Below are 13428 nucleotides of genomic sequence, written 5' to 3'. Positions count from 1 at the left end.
CTCTAGGATCTCCTCGGTAGGTGAATAATAGATGCCGTTGCAGTGTGAACACCCCCCTGGGAGGCACATGGGGGGGGGGGGCTCTCACATTCCTCATCACAAGTTTTTTTTTTTTTTGGTGGGGGGAGGGGAGTCATACACGTGTCTGGGGACGTAGGTAAAAACTCTGAGCCCCCTGACAAGATGTCATCTTGAGTGGGTATATCTTGTCAGGTGTGGGGGGGCCCCAGTGGTAAATATTGGGGCCCCCTTAAAGCGCAGAGGATCTCCATGCCCTCCGACGCACCTGCATGTGCTCACGTGTCATCTTCCATGCCCTCCGACGCACCTGCATGTGCTCACGTGTCATCTTCCATGCCCTCCGACGCACCTGCATGTGCTCACGTGTCATCTTCCATGCCCTCCGACGCACCTGCATGTGCTCACGTGTCATCTTCCATGCCCCCCATCCTGACACATTTCACTGCTGCCAGTTCCTTTCCATTGTGATCACTCCTCATACAAAGCCTATGAATGCCACTATGGCCGCTTACAGGGAGATTGCAGTGAGAGTGACACCAGCGACCCCCATCGTCTGCCCAATCGATCGGCTCTGACGGGTGACAGCATATTGTTCTCTGTGCAAACGTCTGTTATGAAGCCTTTTATTTTCAGCGTGACACCATATTGTCGGACGAGTGAATGCGACGGCTTCAAATGCCAATTACGGAAAATATCGATGGTGAGAAATGCGAATGGATTTATGTGTTTCTGAAGACAAACAACTGTCTACTAGCGCACATTTTATCAATTTGCTGCCCTATAATGCAGCCGATTTTGCACTGCTTATAAGGGCCTTTTTGTTGCGTTTTGCCCAGTCCCCCAGTTATTAAAATGCATTGTTGGATATGTACAGCCCATTAATACATGTGAATTGATAATTAAGCCCTAGAACTTCAGAAAGGGAAGAAGGGAGGCAAAATGTCCATTTGTATGGCAGATTTTCCGATTAAATAGCCCTGAGAAACTTCCTGCTGTGTTTCATATACCTCTGCTGTGTTTCATATACCTCTGCTGTGTTTCATATACCTCTGCTGATTTCCCTTCACGGCTGCGGCAAATGACCATGTGTTTCCTGTGATGAGGTCCCTTCCATGGCTACTCCTGCCATTATTTAAAGTGCTCCAGCCAGAAATTAATTGTTTAATATGCTTGAAAACCTGAAGGGCTGTTCTGACCCGGGGCTGTTTGCTCCTTCACCACTGACAATGTGTGTCAGGCATTACACAGCAGTAAGGGCTTCCAGTAGGTGACGGATAATCCTGCTGACTTTTCTAGCTGCCATATTGTTATGTGCTGAAAGGTTTCTCTTCGCCCCGAGACAGAATTTTGAACCGACGCAGTATGTCAGTGTGTCCATTTGGAGACCTGCTTGGAGAAACATAACAGAAGTCAACTGCTTACCCTTTCCCTACCATCTGTGGAGTAATGCAGGTCATCCAAGGGAGAAATCCATGCCTTCGAGCGTTTCTCCCAGTGAGTCAACTTTGATTTATACCTGATTTGCACATTTAGTGGTTGCAGATTTAAGACTTTCTCCCAACAGGTTGCAGTATCAAGGCCACGGATTCAGCATTACACTTAAGTTGTTCCAGAAAGAATTATTTCATCCTGTAAAAGCCAAGACAGTGTGCCACAAATCCAGTGTGCCACAAATCCAGTGTGCCACAAATCCAGTGTGCCACAAATCCAGTGTGCCACAAATCCAGTATGCCACTGTGTACACAAGCTTTTTATTCAGAAAAATTACGGATGGAAATAAGTTAAGATCAGCGTTAATAAAGAAATGGTATCTCTTTCCTACTTTAGCTGGCAAATTTACATTTATTCATTTATCTAATGCTTTTATCCAAAGCAGCATGCAGGAGAGGGAAGGGCTATAATTTGCTTAAATTATGTCACTATTCTGTATATAATATCCACTGCATTGGCATATTTACATCACTCGGTGCAATCTGTATGTATGTGTATCTGTATGTATGTGTATTTTTGGTCTGTGCAATATGTGTAATTGTGTGCACTAATTTTATCATTTATTGTATATATTGTTACAGTATTTTTTTTGGTGTGTCTCTTTTCTATTGCTTTTTATGTACTGGGTGTTGCAGTAAGTAAATTTCCCCAGTGTGGGATCAATAAAGTCTGTCTGTCTGTCTGTCTGTCTGTCTGTCTGTCTATCTATCTATCTATCTATCTATCTATCTATCTATCTGTCTATCTATCTATCTATCCTGTCAACCAAGACATGAACAGCAAATCTCAGGCAACCAAGTTTATTTGGAGTGACACAAAGAGTAGCCGACAGCCGGTTCCGGGTCGTTGCCAATAGCCGTCCAGTCAGATCACCAAAAGCCAAAGCGCGTTCCGAAGTTGTCGTCAGGAGATAAGAAGCCAGGGGTCGGTGAGCTGGGAGATCAAGCTGAAGACATGGACAACACACACAGGTAAGAACACGAGGGATCTTACAGGAAGGGCAGGAGGGCTGGCAGGAGGCACAGGAGGTCCGGGAAGAGCAAGGAGGACAGACCGCTCAGTGCAAGGTTTAAGTACCGTCTGTTAATTAGTAGTGGGAGGTATCTGCTGTCATAGAGCTATGGGCGTGACACTATCTATCATATGCCCTATGGGATTTGAACCCACACCCTTTGCGTTGTTAGCTCAGTGCTCTACTTCTTAAGTACAGAGCCCTTTTCGTACAGGAACAGGAAACGATTCGCCCTCTTTGGAGCTAAGATGCTTTTTAAAAAAGTGCTATAAATGACTCTATTATTAATATTAATAATGAGCTGAAGTCCCATTGACCCTATACTAGATAAGTGTTTGTAAGATTGATGAATGGGTAGATAATCTAAAAGTGGGTGGAAGGGGTACTCAGCAGGAAGAGGGGAGGTGGCGGCTGCATGTTCCTGCTCCGTCTTCCTGGCCACCATCCCTCAGCTGACCCATGTGATTAGTGCATTATCACCCCAGCTGGTGAGCAGCATTTTTAAAATACAAGAAACAATTCTTAACTTGATCACCAAGGTGCATGCTAGCAGTTTGTTCCCCTAGCGCACAGTGCTACTCTGTTTTTTTCAGTTTAGGACCACCTTAAATGGGGGGTTCTCTCCTGAATTATTAATATTGTCCTTTTCAGTGAGCGTGCAGCATTCAAAGCCAGGGAAGGCTAATTTAGCTGAGGTTGCCCTATGCGAACCAGTGCTAAATCAGTTAGCTGCAGTGCATAATATAAGATGACTCTGCTATAATGTAAAAATGAAACCACCAATTTGCTATAAAAATATGACACCCAGTTTTCTTTTTTATATCTCAAATCAACAGAATACTTTTTCTCCTCAGGTCCCATCACAAAGGAAAAAAAATGTAAAAATTGGTTTGCGTGTTTGTCAAACGAGTTAATAATAATACGCTCCTACTCTGCTTTTCACATCCATTCAGCGATTTTGCAGTCACACCTTCCTCAGAACCACAGCTGTTTAACCTCTGACAGAACTGCTGTGAAAATTCATACATCACTATTTTGTGTACCCTCACTCTGCATCGCTTGTTGTTATAAATGCAACTGCTCCATTCCAGGCCAAATGGGTTTAATAATGCATCTTCCTGAGCCTGAAGTGCTGAGTCTGTTCTCCAGTCCCTTTCTGATGGCCCCTCATGTAAAAGTTTGCTTTTCGCGTTTTCCGGCAGTTTCCAGCCGCTAACCCTAAGTGCAGTTTGTATCGACTCACCGTATTTATCTAACAGGTCATAAATCCCTGTAGCGGCAGCCCTGAATGTTTTTTGCTAACGCGCATTTGTTTAACTTGAGCATTGATTATTTGCGCCTCTGACCACTCTCTCATTCAGCATACATCTGTATTGCTGCTTGCTCTGTGTTGTGCTCGAGTGGAGCGACACATGCAGAGCAGCAGTGGGATCGGATCGGGGCTGCACACCTACATAAGTGGGTCTTAACGCATCAGATTGTTCACTCTAGTGTGTGTCTACTGTGCGACATGTGCACAAAGGCACATGGTGCAAAAGCTTTTTCTAGGCAGCATGAGATTCCTCTGAAAACCAAAAGGGTAAAGCTGTCACCCCCTTTGCCAAAAAGGGCTGGAGAGTTTGGTAGTCAAAAAAAAGTTTGGAGAGTCAGCCAAACTTCATCCTCAAGAAAACATAAAACAATGAGGCAAAATGAACTTTTTTTTTCCTGTGGACTTTAAAGATATTCCTCCTGATATATTTGTCCATGCAGATTCACTGCTAATAAATAATCTGTGGCAGGGGTGGGCAGTCTTACCCAGAAAGGGCTGCAGTGAATGTGCATTTTCGCTGCAACTCCCTAATTAGATTACTGATTAGACTGATTGGCTGAAGAGTCCTCACACCTGGGTTTGAGCAGCTGACCTAAAGGTCATCCCAAAAACCTGCATACACACCGGCCCTTTGAGGACAAAATAAAATGTCTTTTGGAATGTTATAAAATTGTAAACTCCAGTAATTATAGATAATTGCATTTCTGTTCCATTCAAAAGTTTTTTTTTTTTATAACTGATGCTACAGTATTTAACTAAGCTATCTTTAAAGATTTCACGCAGAGGTAACAGTGTTCCGGCCACGTAAGTTTCATCTAGACTATGAATCTGAAGAAACGAGAGTTTAAGTGTCTGCTGTGACCGCCTTCGTTTAGCAGACGTATGTGATGCTGTGTCGCCCCGTCTGGTGGCAGACTGCTGCCGCAGTGCAGAGATTTACCGACGTAATGTGCAAGCGGTGAGCTTTTTAATCGAAAATGTCACCGTGAAATGCGTCTTTGATATTACAGTTTGAGTTACTGCAACATCTACCAACAGTGGCTCATAACCTTACTCGTCGTTTTGTTCCAATTGTTACAAGCACACGAGCGCTGCAGCCAGAGCAATAAGTGCTCCCCCCTTTCTGGAGCACTACAATGAGTTGCAGAATCTCAATTGTTATGTAATTAATTAGAAGCAGGCTCTAAGTATCTCGATGCTAATTATCTGTCTGTGAAGCCATGGGAAGGAGACAGCTCTAGTGGAAGATGCTGCTATCGCTGTAAGGCAAGTGCTTTGTTTACTAAGCAGTGAAACCCACAGTGAAATATTACATTATTATACTACAATATCGCATTATTCAGTTTATTAGCAAAAGAACGGTTGTATAAAAACAGCAGATTGCTAGAGGCTGGCAGTTTGAGGGTTAATGGAACTCGCTGCCCTGCTGCAGTGACGGTGCCCCCATGGCACAGGCTGGTGTGTCACACCTGGTACTGGCAGAGTGACTTGGACAGGTTTCCCCTTTACAATCAAATGTAACGTATACTGGCTTCATTTGACTGCTAATGAGTTACTTCAAAACCACAATTAGCATATTTTGATGTTAATATGGAATTAAGGACATTAAATGAATCTGTTTAAGTACGACTTTGAGGACACAAACACACACACACACACACACGCAGCCCTAACCTTAACCACAAGTAAACAAACAAAATACGAGACTTTTGACATTTTTAGTTTTTTGATTCCATTCACAGATTTTTGTAGGGACCTGAAAAATAGTCCCCCAACAGTTTTTATAATGTTGTGTATATAATATAAACATAATCCAAACACACACACACACACACACACACACACATGCTGAATGAAAGGGAGACATCTGCACCAAACAGACCGTATCCATGTTTGACTACTGTGTAGAGGGTCCAGCCCGAGGGTTAAATGGGAAACCTCACTGTGGGGGCAGAGCTGCGCACGTACTGTATCCCCGGGGGCACAGGAGCGGCCCTGGTGGCACAGCATCCTGCGTGTAACACCAAGGGCTCAGCTGCCCTGACTGCGCAGCTGAGCCTGCATCGACATTCAGCTGCGCTCAGCCCATTTCCGCTCAGTCATTGTACATGCAAATTGCTTAGGATGGAGGCATGAGTCACAAAACACAACAATCGTACTTCAGATTAACTTTTTTTCTCAGGTGTTACATGAAAACATTAATCTTTGAAAATACATAAAATTGAAATGTAATTGTAACAAAGCACATGTTCATTATAGCAGATCCATCCATCCTCTTAACCAAATTCCCAGCACAAGGTGGTTGGGGAGACTGGAGCCCAGCCAGGGCTGGACTGGGATTAAAAATCAGCCCTGGATTTTGGGGTCCCACCATAAGTATTGCCAACCAGAGAGTCCCCCATGATAAACTTTGCGGACTGGGGGGTCCCCCATGATAAACTTTGCGGACTGGGGGGTCCCCCATGATAAACTTTGCCTACTGGGGGGTCCCCCATGATAAATTTTGCATGCCCACCTATGCATGGGCTCACCAGGAAAACGCAGGAATGCCAGATGTCTTAATGGTACTGGCCAGTCGCGACCTGACTTTGTCCCAGGCAGAAGAGGCCATACTGTAAGACAGGTCATCTCAAGGCTTTGGAGACCAGAGTATTGTGCTTTTCGTTTGCCATTTATGGGTAAGAGGACAAGTGAAACGTAGATAAACCACACGGTGGTTGCCATGGAAATAGTGAAGACCCCCCCACCCAACAAGAGCCATGATTGTGAGAAGGCAGTCTTAATGGCTGGCACAGGTCAATATCTGCCTGCCAGAATTAGGGGCTCTGGTGATCCGTTACACACAGCTGTGGATTTTAATGCACAGCGCTGGCTTCAGGAGGAAGGCCACAGCCTGCTGGGAGATGTGTGGACAGATCCCGTCGCCGGGAGCAAATCGGCACGCTCATTAGGAAAACCAAATTCACTTTCTGCTGCACCACCGCACTGCGCCGACCCGTCCTACAGCTTGGTCTTTTATCTTAGAAAAAAAAGTAAATTAAATTCTGAAGCCTGAATGCAATTTTTGTTGCGATTGTGCATTGAAAATGTTTGCCCTGAAAGGATTTTTTGTTGCAGTTCCTTTAAGCTATTGCATGTACATTATTGGGCTTTAGATCTGATATCGGGTTGGCTGTGTAATTAAAATATAAGATTAGCATGCACATAAATACTCTGCCAGATTATTATTTATTTGCATTTCAAATATCCTCTTGTTATTCTTTGCAATAATGAGAATTCTTGTTTTATTTTCATCAGGAATCCTCATAATACATTTATCCCTTTTAAGAAAAGCCTTCCTCACATTCAGCAAATGCAAAGAGCTCCTTCCCCTTTTGTAAGGAGCAGAGATGGAGCTCCGATCAGCATCTGTGGTCCAGCCTCTTTTCTGGAGCACAAAGGAGACATTTGCGGCCAGCGCTGGCTCACTGGTGCTTCATTGCCAAGCCGGGGGTCTTCTCCCTCCACCTGGCGGAGAGCCAATAAAGGCACTGCCCCCCCACCCCAGCGCACACCCTCTGTCAGGACTGCTCTCCCAGCCTGCTTTGCTTCGGGCTGAAGGTCATGAAGCTGAAATCCCAGCTGTCCCATGCTCTCCTTATCACAGCCGCTTCGATGCTGTGTGTGTAATTACAGGACAGCATTTACAGAGATCTGCAGTTAGGGAGTCAGCAATCTGCATGTTCCGTGAGGAGATCAGTAACACAGACGCACTATTAGGAGATCAGTACGAGATACTTCCTTGTGGGGTGGTTAATGTGCATTTACTCCCTGAAGACATAGCGGATTGAGGGAATTTGTCTGCCAGTGTCAGCTCTATACTTTAACTAAATCAAAGACCAGAAAGAAAAGGCAAAACCAATGAATTATCGCTACAAGGGTAGAAAGGCAGAGGTGGAGAGTGCAGACAGATGTACTCCTACAATGGTCTTGTTAGGTATGAGCTTTGGTTTCAGACCTGATGCGCTGCAGAAACGTACCGATCTGGATTCACAGCCTGGGGGAGCTGTATGAGATCATAAAAACAGTCTGATCCTGCGCTAGATACGGCCCTTTTTAATACCGTCGCCTTTTAATTTAGTCTTAAACTCGGGGATCAGGGGGGAGGTTTGACCGGAGCTGAGGTATGAGCCGCATTAAACGAAGCCACCGATGGGATCCCCGAAGGCACATTCCCCCACCATGCGGCCCAGCATGTCTGGCTCCACAAAATTACAGCAGCATCCCCTTTAAGATGGTGGCTAATAAAATTAAAGGCATAGATCAGACCCGGAGCCTCCTGGAGCTGAGACTCCTCACGCTGGATCTACACCAAACTCCCGGTTAGATGGGAAGTTCATCCAAAGCATTGTTCTGGTGGGGGGGCAAGGGAAACATGGGAGTGGGGGGGGGGCACATTGGGAGAGTGGGCGGGGGGGCATGGGAGAGATGGGTGCGGGGGGGCACATTGCTATCCGCTGCTGTCCTCTGCTATCTGCTGCTGTCCTCTGCTATCCGCTGTTGTCCTCTGCTATCCACTGCTATCCGCTGCTGTCCTCTGCTATCCGCTGCTGTCCTCTGCTATCCGCTGCTGTCCTCTGCTATCCGCTGCTGTCCTTTGCTATCCGCTGCTGTCCTTTTCTATCCTCTGCTGTCTGCTGTTTGATGGTTGGCTTCCCGCTGAGCTTCCTGAGTGATGGTCGCTGGCGTGCTTCAGGTGCCTGTCCTCTCACCTGCTCCCAGCAAAGCAGGAAGAAGAGTGATGCTTGTGTTCACAGTGAGCGGGAGGCAGCTGTGGACACCCCCCCCCCCCAACCCCCCCATGGCCTGGACCAGTGGTGGTGAAGAGCCCACTTCATAGCCAAAAAAACCGTAATGAGATTCCCCCCTAAAATCATTATGTGGTTGAATAACAGGGACTCCCTGTTTAATGGAAAATGGGCATGGCCATATGTGAGGGAGCTCCCAGGCAAACGTGCTGCCCCCAGGGTCGACTGAAGGCAGCCAAAGGTCATGTTTGTCCTGTAAATGTGCCTCGTGGCTGAAAATGTGGCCAAACGCGAGGCTGCGGGATCACTGCACACTGATACTGACACAGCCAGGGGCGATTCTATGATTGGTGGGAGCATAACAGGGGCCATAATGTATGCAGAGGGACCAGCCTTAACATTGGCAAATGATATGTTTTGAATCAATAAGTGACAGTGGAGGGGACCAATCAGCTGTCCCCTGTGGTCCTGTCCCTGCATTGCACTACTGGATACCGTCTTATTCTGCAGCTCAGTGTAACAGCATAGTTAGCCGCCGTAGGTCACATTTACTGGGGTTTTGGGCCTGAATAGAAAACCTTCCCTGGCTGCTGAGAAGCGCAGAAACTGCAGATGAGCTCTCACTGCTCAGCACTCAGTTTCCCATCTAAATTCAGACTAAACGTCTGTGGAGCCACAGCAGAGGTGGGCAGGTGTGTGAAGCAGACAAAAGGCAATTCCTCTCGGCCCCACGCTGTCCGAGTCGGGCCCGGTTGCGTCTGTCTCCCACTTTTCCACCGGCCCTCGCTCTTCCCTTCATTTTTCTCCTGAAATCCACACAATTGCCTACGACACGACAGAGAGAGCTAGTGGGTGAGAAGATCAAATGAAAATGTGGCCCATTACACACATTAGTGAAAGGGAGCAAGGAAATATCATGGGAACTGAATCACTGTGGGAGGAGGGGGGGGGGGGGGGTATTTCAGCTACTGCCTCTGACACAGAACGTCTGCCGTTAGAATTTTCTTTAAGATCACAGTTTACCATTTTATTGTCATGCCATTTTGAACAGCAGTAAAACATACACAAGATTATCATACTCAGAGTAGAATTTATTGCATGTAACTCCCTCCTTTTGCCAACCACCAGTCACAAAACACGATTTTATATCAGCTGACTCAGTTTAGCCAATCAAATACTGATTTAGTAAAGTGACCAAATTGTCCTCACATTGGCTGGCTGTAATATGTTTTCTTTCTTTATTTCTGTATAGAGTAAGTCGTACCAACCTTCTTTTCTGAGACTTACAGAGGTCATGACCCAGAAGACCAGCAGTAACACAGAGATTCTACCCTGTGGTCTCTGGAGCCTAGCTGACATCTTGGTAGCATAGCCAAGCAGGTGTGGGACCCGGATACATTTTGGAAGGTCCAGGTTTGGCAGCCTAAAAGGTCACTCTCTTGAGTCAATAAGCAATAAGCATCATCCAGATATCTGAGGTCTCCATGGGAGCATCAAATGTTTTAAAAGTCAGAAACAATGTTAAATCAAAATGGCATCCCTGTAGGAAAGATCTGCTATACACAAATTCAAAAATTGAGAAGGTGTTCAGCAACCAGACGAAAGTTTATGATGTTTCCAGGTAGAGGTCTTATCTACCTGCATCTTGAAGGTATCACCCCTGCATCTTCTGAAGACAATACAAAGTGTCCACCGTGTTCAAGGAGCTGGAGAGCTGTGCTTTCCTGTTTTGTGTCCTGTTTATTTTCCGGCTCAAAATATGCAAACCCTTGCTGACATGAGTGGTTCTCAGCCAGAGAGCCTCAGAGGTGGCGAGGCTCTGCAAGCCTTCACAAACATTTTGTTTTGTGTTTTTTTTATCTGTACAGAGTGGTGTAACATCCTCGCACGTTCACGTTAACCTTCATATCACAAATACATTAACACACGGATTGAGTGTGACTTCTGGAGAACTTTCTCCTCTAATGACACATCTCACCATTGTTATTAAACCCCCCCCATCCCCTCGACATTTCCCACAATGTATTAGACAATGATTTTGGGCCTTGAGCCTTTATGACACTGATCAGTATGGCTTTCTGTCCCTGGCTGGGGGGGTCGCTCTCTGTCTCCCTCAGTCTAAGGAGGCTGCCCTTCCCTAGGGGGGGGGGGCAAACCAGTCCAGCTTTTTCAATGACTGCCCCCCACCAGCCATGCCTCTTAGGCCCTTGGGGTCATACATGGTGGGGGGTGGGGTGGGGGGGGGAAGAGGGGTAGACAAAAACTTCTCTGAATGCTCGAACAACAATGGGATTTTAGTGGGAGTCAATGCAACTCGGTCAGATGTGTCAAACTACATTATTATTCTGCTGTTTGAAGTCCCCTTTGCTTCTGTGCTGAACTAGAAAGGGAATGCAGAGTGGAATATGAAGCAGGTAGCTGATATTTCCAAATGCTTCCTTCGATTTTCTTGGGCTCCTGTGGGGTTAAAGACACACTTTCATTAAATTCTTTGAGTCTTACAAAGAGAGGAAAAACAATTATGGAATTTCCCCTCTTTTACAAAACTCGAAATACATAAGAAGTGTGAGCGCACCAAGGAAAGGGATTTTTTAAATGTAATATTAAGTGAGTAATAAATACCAAAATCATGCATCAGCATGAGCACTTCACACCTCTTGGGTTGTGGGACTAAAGTCAACCCCTGGCTCAGTATCTAGTGTTTACATATTTTTAAGTTAAGTCAAGCCAAGTGGGCTTTATTATGATACCATCTATATACAGGTATAGAGCGGCCAAGTGGGCTTTATTATGATACCACCCATATACAGGTATAGAGCGGCCAAGTGGGCTTTATTATGATACCACCCATATACAGGTATAGAGCGGCCAAGTGGGCTTTATTATGATACCGCCCATATACAGGTATAGAGCGGCCAAGTGGGCTTTATTATGATACCGCCCATATACAGGTATAGAGCGGCCAAGTGGGCTTTATTATGATACCGCCCATATACAGGTATAGAGCAGCCAAGAGGGCTTCATTATGATACCGCCCATATACAGGTATAGAGCGGCCAAGTGGGCTTCATTATGATACCGCCCATATACAGGTATAGAGCGGCCAAGTGGGCTTCATTATGATACCGCCCATATACAGGTATAGAGCGGCCAAGTGGGCTTTATTATGATACCGCCCATGTACAGGTATAGAGCGGCCAAGTGGGCTTCATTATGATACCGCCCATATACAGGTATAGAGCGGCCAAGTGGGCTTCATTATGATACCGCCCATATACAGGTATAGGGCGGCCAAGTGGGCTTTATTATGATAGCCCTCTCATGGCCTGGTATCCCGGAAGTGTGTGAGGCCTCTCATGGACTGGTATTCACAGACTTTACCTGTATCCTCTACCTAAACAATGCTTTTGACAATTAATGAAATAAACAACATAAACAGCTCTGACTTTGAAATTACACTAATCTTAACTGGTCTTCAGCAATTAGTCATTACAGATTCTAAATATTCATCGGTTCTCATTCACGAACAATTGGTTTTATAATTATTTTAAAAAGCCATTGAATGCCAACAGCAGAAGGAGTGCCGGAGACCCCAGCAAGCAAGAGTCATCCTGGCACAGAGCAGCAAAGTGTTACCAAAATAACCCCACCGACCTCGACTGTCCTATCTGGGCGCAAAAAGACAGAGATCTGAGCTTCTCTGTCTGTCAAGATCAGCCATAATCAAACCCACGATGGTTTTGGTTGTGTTGGATATTTTTCCTCCAAAACTAGTTCTGTGGGGGATGAATACAAATGAACGAGTTGCATAATTACCACAAGTACCCCCAGCTAAAATAACTCAGCATGGTGGCCCCTTAGCGTGCAGAATCACAAACCCTATTGTAACAGCACCTGCTATGTGCAAAAACATGCCATTAATTGGAAACAGGAATCTGAGGTCTGGGTGAGAGATTGTTCTCAGGGGCGAGACGTGTGCTGGGGGCTGTAAATCTGCCAGCGTTTATCATTGCTGAACTGCTGTCTGACACGGACTGGCCCTTAACAGGAACATTTAGCGTCATCTTGGAGATCTTTTTACTCGGCCGGTGATGAACGGGCTATTAAACAAAGAGGTGCATTAGGCTTTCCGTGTGTTTGAGCTGAAAACTGCCATCCAGCCTGGATCTTCTTGAATGCGCTCAGCTGAGATGCAGCTATGGTTTGGTGTCACCGTTGTGGCTCACTTTCTAGTGAAAAGGATTACATTTCCAAGCACAAATTAAAGATAATAGACTTCTCTCTTAGGACAACACTCTAAACACTCATAATTCTCATTTGCATAGATGTGAAAACAACAGAATCCATGGTGGGGGGGGGGGGGGTGTTTGTCTCTGTTGGGAGAGTCAGGTGGCCGCAGTGATTCATTCTGTTCCTCCTCTTCCTCGCTCCTGCTGCTTTGCAGGGTCCCCAGAAACCCATACCTGTGCATGTCTGTGCTGCTGAGAGTTCTCTCTTACATTTGCTCACAGTGAAGACCCTGCCTTTGTTCTGTACCCTGCCTCCTCAAGCCGGGCCCTTCAAAGACAGCATCTCAAAGGGAGCCATAGTACAATGTTTTATGGCTCTGTCTGCTAAGCTGCCCATGTTGTCCCACAGTAATTGGTGATGAAATCAGCATTCTTTTTTTTTTTTTGTGCATTTTCTCTAAACACGTCACATGTGCTGTGCGGCTCAGTGGGTTAGGATTCTGTGTCCGTGATCAGAAGGTTGTTGAAGGTTTGAATCCATTGGCCAGAAACCTAATCCTGAATCCCAGTCTCTCC

The sequence above is a fragment of the Paramormyrops kingsleyae genome, chromosome 1 (genome assembly GCF_048594095.1).
Source record: "Paramormyrops kingsleyae isolate MSU_618 chromosome 1, PKINGS_0.4, whole genome shotgun sequence".
Taxonomy (NCBI): domain Eukaryota; kingdom Metazoa; phylum Chordata; class Actinopteri; order Osteoglossiformes; family Mormyridae; genus Paramormyrops; species Paramormyrops kingsleyae.
Note: the sequence above shows the minus strand (reverse complement) of the source record.